At 37.7% G+C, this 9,769-nt stretch overlaps 1 pseudogene; it reads right to left on the bottom strand.

Moving 5' to 3' along the window:
• Positions 1–5,102: 5,102 nt before the first annotated feature.
• LOC116077864 lies at positions 5,103–6,519 on the bottom strand (annotated as a pseudogene).
• Positions 6,520–9,769: the final 3,250 nt, after the last annotated feature.

Below are 9,769 nucleotides of genomic sequence, written 5' to 3'. Positions count from 1 at the left end.
CTTGGTCATGGTGTCTGTTCACAGCAGGAAAACCCTAACTAAGACACAGCTTTAAGCCTTTTTTTTTTGTTATTTCGTTTTGTTTTTTAAAAGACCTCTTTTTAAAGGAAAAAAAAAAATCACTTATAGGCTATATCAAAACCAGAAAGACAAAACTTCCCTAAAGGAGATTCAAGTTGAATTCCTATTCCTTTCCATAGAAAAGAAATAAAGATTGCAGAACAAGCAAGGGATAAGCCAGGTGGAGAAGATACCAGGAACCCTGAGTATGATGGGTGGTAGGGTACTTACGAAAGCATGGGCAACTCTAAAGCCGTTGTTTTACCAGAAAGTACCACTGAGATTTGGTCTGTTGCTATGTATTATAATGCTAAATACTGGTCCCCTCAGGGATGAGAGTAATGCCATATGAACTTGCTCCTTAATTTAAAACTGTTGGTTGAATAAAGATGCTGACAGCCTATAGCTGGGTAGAAGAGAGGTAGAGAAGGCTTTGGTTCTGGGCCTGGGGTCTGAGGAGACCACAAGGAGAAAAGAGAGAAAAGAGAGAGAGGAGACACCATAGGGTAGATGAGTCATGAAAACATGGCCATGAGGACTGGCCAATTGGAGTTAAGAGCAGCCCAGATGAAACATGGCAAGTTATAACTCAGGGTTATTTATAGGGAAGTAGGAATAATAGCTTACAGGGTTTATATCTGCCCAGCTCTAGTACTTTAAAGGCTTATTATAAATACAAAGGTTTTGTGTCTTTTATCTGGAAACTGAATGATCAAGGGTGGGATAGAAACCCCTGACTGAGATTAAATGCTTACCACCACAAAGTACACTCCAGCATTGTGACAGAATGAAAGCTACATCCCCAAAGCTACCGAACAACCTTCAAACAGTTTGGCTAATCAGTCTCCTCTACATATAGCAAGGTTTTACTACATATATAAAAACTTGTGGAAGTGAGGGTCTTCTTTAACTTCAAAAACTTTCTGGACCTTGCTTTATTTACTTCTTGAGCCTTTCCATAATGAGGATGCTCTCCAGGATTCCTGGCAGGGGATAGGGGTGGTGGATGGTGTGTGTGTGTGTGTGTGTGTGTGTGTGTGTGTGTGTGTGTGTGTGTGCTAGAAAAGTTGCACAAAGCATTGCAAGGATACTAGAGACCATCATTGGAGGACAGCAGTGATATTTTAGACTAAGTCCCAGCTGTAGCCTGTACCCTGAAAGATGACACCACAAATCTTTTTTTTTTTTTTTTTTTTTTTGTGGATGAGAAACTAGCCAGGAAAAAGAATTCTGAGGTAAAAATTCTTATTCTTAGCAAAGGCTGAGGTGAGAAATAAAGTCTTCAGAAATTACATTTTCAGTGAATATTTTCTGACCCAGGATTGTGGCTAGTTTTCTACAGCTTTGGTGAAAAAGAATTAGCTATTATTATTTTTGTTTACATTTCTGTTGACTGCTGTTAGAATTCAAAGCCAAACTTTGTAATTCCACAGCACAAAGTGGGGAAATTAAAAACAAAAAAAGGGTGAAAGAATACAAGGTAGAAAGTAAGAAACTAGAAAAAGGTTATAGCAGTTGGCTAAGAGCAGGCCAGACATCAGCTACTCATCTTTCTGTAGGGGTCCATGAATATTTCCAAAATTTAAAAAGTGGAGCTGGTGATTCTTTTTATAAGGCAACTGATGGCAGGAAACAGTGTGAACTATTTGGTACTGCATAAAGGCTAAATGGCCAGTGAATATTTTTCCACATTCATTGCATTCATAGAGCTTTTTTCCCTCAGAATGAGTTCTCTGATGTTGTATAAGATATGAGACATCAGTGAAGGGCTTCCCCAAATCAATGCAGTCATAGGGTTTCTTTCTGCTATAACTTTCTCTGATATTTAATGAAGGATAAGCAGTCACTGAAAGCTTTTTCACATTCATTGCATTTTATAAGGTCTGTCATCTGTATGAATTATCTGATATTGAATAAAAAATTGTTAGTGAATGATGCACACATACTACATTTATAAGGTTTCTCTCCAATATGAGTTCTCTGATGGTCAGTAGGAGATGAACTATGGCTAAAAGCTCTTCTACAACCATTACATTTATAAGGCTCCTCTCTGCTATTAATTCTTTAATGACAAAGTATGACCTGTCTTTGGATTTTTTGCACATTCACTATGTTTATAAGTTTTCTTTCTAGAATGTATTTGCCTTTTAATAGGACATAGTGGTATCTGAAACTTTTTCAAAACTGTCTAAAACTATGTTGTTTCTCTCCAGAATGAGTAATATGCTGTGAAATAAATTTGAGTAATATGCTATGGAATAAATTTGGACCTTAGAAGAAATTTTCTCTCCAAAGTCACTAAATGTGTACTTTTCTTCAAGGGTATTCCTTATGAGAAACTATCATTTGATAGTTTTTGCCTGAACCTTTTCATGATGAATGATGAAGGTGTTTGTTCAAAAGTAGATTCTAAATTCTTCTCTTTAATATCTTTACTGGTCTTCAAATCAGAAAGGAATAAAAAATAATTTGATGATTATATATGGGAAGGATCCCCAGATGGGGCAGTCTCTGGATTGTCCTTCCTTCAGTCTCTGTTCCACATTTTGTCTCTGCAACTCCTTCCATGGGTATTTTGTTCCCCCTTCTAAGAAGGATGGAAGTATCCACACTTTGGTCTTCCTTCTTCTTGAGTTTCCTGGGGTTTGTGGATTGTATCTTGGATATTCCAAGCTTCTGGACTAGTATCCACTTATCAGTGAGTGCATGCCATGGGTGTTCTTTTGTGATTGGGTTACCTCGCTCAGGATGATATTCTCCAGATCCATCCATTTGCCTAAGAATTTCATAAATTCATTGTTTTTAATAGCTGAAAAGTACTCCATTGTGTAAATGTACCATATTTTCTAAATCTATTCCTCTGTTGAGTGACATCTGGGTTCTTTCCAGCTTCTGGCTATTATAAATAAGGCTCCTATGAACATAGTGGAACATGTTTCCTTATTACATGTTGGAGCATCTTTTGGGCTGGAGAGATGGCTCAGCCATTAAAGGCTAGGCTCACAACCAAAAATAAAAGAGTTCAGTTCCCCTTTTAATTTCTAAGATAGTCTATTCTACTGTCTTCTCCTAACCTTGCTCTCTTCTGCTCTGATGTGATAATGCCTTTTAAAAAAGTTTTTTAAAAGATTTTTTATTGATTTAAGTTTTATTGCATTATGCTGAGAAATGATATATAATTTCAGTTTATCTGAATTTCTCAACATTTAAAGACATATTTTAAGTAAATAAAATTACATCACACTCTTCTTTCCCTTTTGTACCCCAACTTCTCCCAGAGACCCCCATTCAAAATACCTGCAATACCTTTCTTTTTTTTTTTCTGAGACAGGGTTTCTCTGTGTAACCCTGGCTGTCCTGGAACTCACTCTGTAGACCAGACTGGCCTTGAACTCAGAAATCCACCTGCCTCTGCCTCCCAAGTGCTGGGATTAAAGGCATGCGCCACCACCGCCTGGCCATTTTTTTAATTTTGTCATATTCTTTAAAATTTATAAAATTTGTAACAATAAAAATGAGTATTATAAAAGTTGTTTGACATAAAACAACAATCAATTGAACAGTCTTATGTAGATGTTTGTCTACATGCAAACTGAAAATGCATACATTTTACTCAATATAAATTTTAAATGACTCCAAACATATTAACTGTATATATTTGGGGGGGGAGTAAAATCTTTATTAAAGAATAAGTTATTAGGACAAGGAGTAGTATGAATTAATCCAAGGAAAGTATATTTTTGTGTTTTCTTAAAGCAGTTCTGGTCAAAAGTTTGTGCTTCCATCAAATCAATGTTTTTTTACAGCCTAAAACATCTTTCTACTAAAGCAACTTTCTAAGTACTAGCAGCTATTAAACTTACATCTTACATACCAATCCCTGGGAAGCTGGGTTTTTTTTCTAGTCAACAAATATTTGATCCCATTCTATATCTTACTGTCCTAGCCTCTGAAGATCATAAACAAAAAAAGCAAAATGTCCTGTCCTTGTGCAGTCTGATGTATGCATTAGGAACGGGGTACTAGTTTCCTAAGAGGCCAAAAAGGAAAAGGCACACAGTATAACATGTTACATGCATGTGTATCAGTGATACATGATCTTGAGCAAAGTGAAGCACCCTGTGAACAGAAGATACTATTTAAAATAGTGTAGTCCTTGTACAAGTGACATTTCAGTGGACAGGAGTTATTCTCTAAAGAAAAAGAAATAGCTCATTGAAGGATGTTCTGAAAGGAAAGATCCCAGAGGAGAGTAGGAATGAGAGGTTAAAGAACACTGCAATGGAAGACTTCAAGGATTTAGCCTGAGAAAGCAGAATAAGCTGAGAGGCCATTTATGCTGAAATCAAAATGGTAAGTAAGGGACATAAAAGTTTTAAAAAGTCAGGGAAATGTATCCTGAGTTGGATACATGCATCACTGGTAATATATAGAGATATAAAAAGCCACAGAATTCAATGAGGTCACTGAGAAAATATGGTCCCCAGTTGGTAGACTATTTGGGAAAGATTAGGAGGTATGCATGGCCTTGTATGTCATAAGGCACTAAACTTTGAGGTTACAAAAGTTCACACCAGAGCCTGTCTGTCTGTCTGTCTGTCTGCCTGCCTGCCTGCCTGCATCTCTCTCTCTCTCTCTCTCTCTCTCTCTCTCTCTCTCTCTCTCTCTCTCTCTCTCTCTCTCTCTCTCTCTCTCTCTCTCTCTCTCTAAGTTTTCTGCTTGTGGATCATAAGTAAGCTGTCAGCTACTATTCCAGCACTATGCCTGCCTGCTGCCACACTTCCATGATGGGCATGGGCTCACCCTCTGGAACTGCAAACTTCATCACCTCGGTAACTAAGACAACTGCAGAAGAAGTTTTGACAGACAACAAGTGTGAAGCAGGCAGGTATCCACACTCTAAGACAAATTACACATTTGGGTTAGGGCTTAAGTGACTTTTGACATCTCAACATCTGGGAAAAGGTCTCAAGTGTCGGGATAAACTTTAGACTGAACTACATAATTTTAACTAAATTTAATAGTTTAAAAACTAAAAACTACTACACTTTTTGAAAAATTCCATGGATATTTTTTACAAAAAACAAATACCTATCATATATTAGACCATTTACTCCAAACTCCTTCAGTTTCCTTCTGTTTTCAGGATCGTTGGTATCATCACCCCAGCAGAATATGACCAATCCCTTAGCTTTTGCCTCTTGGACATAGGATGGTTTTCTAAGGAGGTCTTCAGTATGGGCATTTATCTGCAAGATATTTTCAAACTGTGCAAAACAAATTGCAATGGGTGTTGTCCGAGATCTGAGGTCCATGAGTTCAGGATAAATATCAGACTTTCCTTGGGTCAAAAATAATATGGGATATTTGTTTTGCTTCTGCCGAACCATTGTACAAATATCTGCATCAAATGAAGAAAATACTGTTCTCCTCTTCCAAAAATTTTCTAAAATCATATCCCCAAACACATTCATATCAAAATATGTTGATAAGTTGCCATCCCATACTCCATCCCTGTTTTGGCAAATTCATTTTATTTCTATATTAAATCCTACATTTTCTGGCAATGATTCTAAAACCATCTTAAGAGAAGGAAATGGCTGGTTTTCAGAAAAGACATTTTCCTCCTCAGACAAAGATTGTCTGTGGTCTTTGGTTTTTAATGCAGTCACATGAGAAAACTTCAATAACTGGAGTTGGTCAAATGTTAACTCTTTTTACTGGACTTTCAAACAGTTCAACTGGATCAGCTTCAACTTTCCTTTTCATAGTCAAACAGCAGGTGAGATCATGATACACCACAGGCACAAAGTCCTTTGAAAGGTGGACATCAAATTCTACAAACACTGCACCATGACTGGCAGCATTTCTTAAAGAAGCGATAGTATTTTCCTGTACTTTAGCTAGCTTGGCAGTCGTTGAGTTCCCTGCACCACGATGTCCAATATCCAATGGTATTCTTGGTTTCCAATACTTCGAAAATGAAGACTGCATAGAACAACTATATCTGGGTAATGGCTTGATGATGATAAAATCAACTCTGACTTTGCCTATAGTCTTTCTGGAATTCCTGCTCATGATGGGAAGAGTAAGGATTCTGGCGCTTCTCCCACTCTAAGCAATGGTAGACGACAGGAGGCATGCTGTGCCCACATGTCCAGGAAGAACATCACCCTCACTGAGATCTTCCTCAAAAAAGTCAAAGATGAGTTCCAGGTTATCTGATTCCATTGTCTGTATGCTGTACTCTGTCCAACGATCCGGCTGTAAGCCATACCCACATTCTGGCTGTGAGTGCCTGCACTTGAATTCATTGTCACTTATTAAGGATATCTCTAGGCTGTTGGACATTTTGTGAAGGACAGTGGGAGATATCTTATCATCATCATCTTCTTCTTCCTTCAGACCCTCTATTGTAAGCTTTACCCTAAATCTAGATTTTTTTTTTGAACTTTTTCTTGGTAATTGAGACAGGCTTCTCAGAAAAATGCAGATGCAATCTTATTTCAGTCTGACATGTAAGCCATCCAGAATCCAGTTTTTCAACACCATTATGGATTCCAAATTGTCCATCGTCAATGATGACTTCACTTTCTAAAGAGGTTATTGATCATGGTTGTAGATGAGTCTCCCACTTGTGAACTATGACTTGACATGGCTCTAGAAAGAAAATACTGTTCTCACCTGGCCTTCTGTAGAAGCTAGAATCTTGAAGAAATAGGTTCCAACAGAAGTGCTGACAAGTAAATGCAAGCAGGAGAAGAATCTGTATATTTTAAAATAATACATTACTACTAGTTTTTTTTAAATGAACATAAATAGATATAGTCTTTTTGTTTGTTTGTTTGTTTGTTTTGTTTTTAGTAGAGCTAGTAGAGCTTAAAATCTTGGCTCTTACTGTGGTACAAGTCCAAAATAAGAACAATTTTTAGACATTGGAGTTCATTGTAATAAGGCTGTACTTCAATGACCTTCATTCACATCATCAAAGGATTTTACCTCCATAGTAGCTAAGCTAAGAGTTGATAGTTCTGCTGGGCCAGGAATGAATTGAAGTCACAATTTTTGCATACAGATTTCTTGCTATGATCAAAGCTATTTGACTTGAGTGAGTGACTTTTTCTCAGCCCACAGAGAACAGGTTACATTCATTTAAGAAATGGTGTGTGTTAGCCGGGTGGAGGTGGTGCATGCTGTTAATCCCAGCACTTGGGAGGCAGAGGCAGGCAGATTTCTGAGTTCGAGGCCAGCCTGGGCTACAGAATGAGTTCCAGGACAGCCAGGGCTATACAGAGAAACCTTGTCTCAGAAAAAACAAAAACAAAAAAAACCAAAACCAAAACAAACAAACAAACAAAAAAAGAAATGGTGTGTGTATTAAGATGGTCTATCTATGAAATCATTCATCAACTGTTTCAATGGTTCTGCTTGAGGGTGGCACAGACATTAGGTAAGAGTAAGAATCTGGTTCATTGGTTGTGATGATTTTGAAAACCATTCATCTCAGAGAAAGAATAACATATAGTCCTCTTCTTCAAAATTGATACAATAGTTACAAACATCAAGCAAAGCATTCAGTCTCACTCTTTGTTGTTCTCTTACAAGCCACCTCCCAAGTTAATTGTCTACATTTCTTTTGGCTGTATAAATACTTTTGAAATATGTAAGCTGTTCTGAAAACCATAGTATAGTGTAAAGACATCAAATAAACAATCCATTAATAGAGAGGCTGAGATAGCAGGAGCATGATTTCAAGACCATTATGTGGTACACAGCAAGACACTGTCACATACAAACAAGCAGAAAGTGTATATGGATTGTACAACATTGGACCTATTTCTCCAATTACCAAATTAGAGAGACTACCAGAAGATAGACAACAAATTTCTAATTCCTCATACTTTTGAATTTCAATTGATTAGGATATGTTGATAATATTAATTTCATATTAAAAGATATTAAGAAAAAGTAATTGTTACTTCCTATTATTTTTGTTGTTAGAAATGGAATTTTGTTTGTGTGGATTAGTTGAAAGATTATTTTCTTGCTTCTTCTAGGGTGTAGCTTTGCTCCTTATGTTGGTGTTTTCCATCTAATACCCTTTATAGGGCTGGATTTGTGGAAAGATATTGTGTAAATTTGGTTTTGTCATGGAATATTTTGTTTTCTTCATATATGGTAATTGAGGGTTTTGCTGGGTATAGTAGCCTGGGCTGGCATTTGTGTTCTTGTAGGGTCTGTATGACATCTGCCCAGGATCTTCTAGCTTTCATAGTCTCTGGTGAGAAGTCTGGTATAATTCTGATAGGCCTGCCTTTATATGTTACTTGACCTTTTTCCTTTACCGCTTTTAAAATTCTTTCTTTGTTTAGTGCATTTGGTATTTTGATTATCATGTGTCAGGAGGAATTTCTTTTCTATTCTAGTCTATTTGGAGTTCAGTAGGCTTCTGGTATGTTCATGGGCATCTCTTTCTTTAGGCTAGGGAAGTTTCTTCTATAATTTTGTTGAAGATATTTGCTGACCCTTTAAGTTGGGAGTCTTCACTCTCTTCTATACCTATTATTCTTTGGTTTGGTCTTTTCATTGTGTCCTGGATTTCCTGGATGTTTTGGGTTAGGAGCTTTTTGCTTTTTGCATTTTCTTTGACTGTTGTGTAAATGTTTTCTATGCTATCTTCTGCTTCTGAGATTCTCTCTTCTATCTCTTGTATTCTGTTGGTGTTGCTTCCATCTACGACTCCTCATCTCTTTCCTAGGTTTTCTAACTCCAGGGTTGCCTTCCTTTGTGATTTCTTTATTGTTTCTCTTTCCATTTTTAGATCCTGGATGGTTTTGTTCATTTCCTTTACCTGTTTTCCTGTAGTTCTTTAAGGGATTGTTGTGTTTCCTCTTTCAGGGCTTCTAGCTGTTTACCTGTGTTCTCCTGTATTTCTTTGAGGGAGTCATTTATGTCCTTTTTAAAGTCCTGTATCATCATCATGAGAAGTGATTTTAAGATCTGAATCTTGCTTTTCCGGTGTGATGGTGAGTCCAGGACTTGCTATGGTGGGAGAATTGGGTTCTGATGATGCCAATTAACCCTGGTTTCTGTTGCTTATTTTCTTATGTTTGCCACCTGCCGTCTGGTTATCTCTAGTGCTACCTGCCCTGGCTAAATCTGATAGGGCCCTGTCCTTCCTGTGATCCTGGTTGTGTCAGATCTCCTCAGTCAAGCTGCCTCTGGGATCCTGTGATTCTGGGCCTGTTAGAGTGCCTGGGAGTAGAGCTTACTCTGGGTATTATGGGACTCACTGCAGAGTTTGTGCCCAAGGTCTGCTAGGGCACCAGCCTAGACGGACAGGAAGCAATCCGTGCCACTGGGCTGTCGGAGTTCCTGTGTGCCTGGGTCCCCCTGTTCACAGTTATTCCCAGTGTTGGGACAAGTGTTGTGTCCTCTTCCTGTTGCTTGTATTTTGATGCTAATTCCGCTGTTACCCAATGCTCATTGGCTTTGCTTTCTTGAATCAATCTCACAGGAGGGTGACTCTTCGATGATCTCTATGAGGACCTTCACTCACTTTTAGTGATAATGCCTTTTAATGAATGCAATTGTTCCTACTCTTTTGTACCTTTTCTAGGAGAATAAAAGAACATAACAGCCATTTTGTTAAAGGAATTGAAGCATCAAAGCTCCTCAAGGATACTTTTTTCTTTTTCTTTTTCTTTTT

Source organism: Mastomys coucha, unplaced genomic scaffold (genome assembly GCF_008632895.1).
Source record: "Mastomys coucha isolate ucsf_1 unplaced genomic scaffold, UCSF_Mcou_1 pScaffold5, whole genome shotgun sequence".
Taxonomy (NCBI): Eukaryota; Metazoa; Chordata; class Mammalia; order Rodentia; family Muridae; genus Mastomys; species Mastomys coucha.
This window is presented reverse-complemented; position numbering and strand designations above follow the sequence as displayed.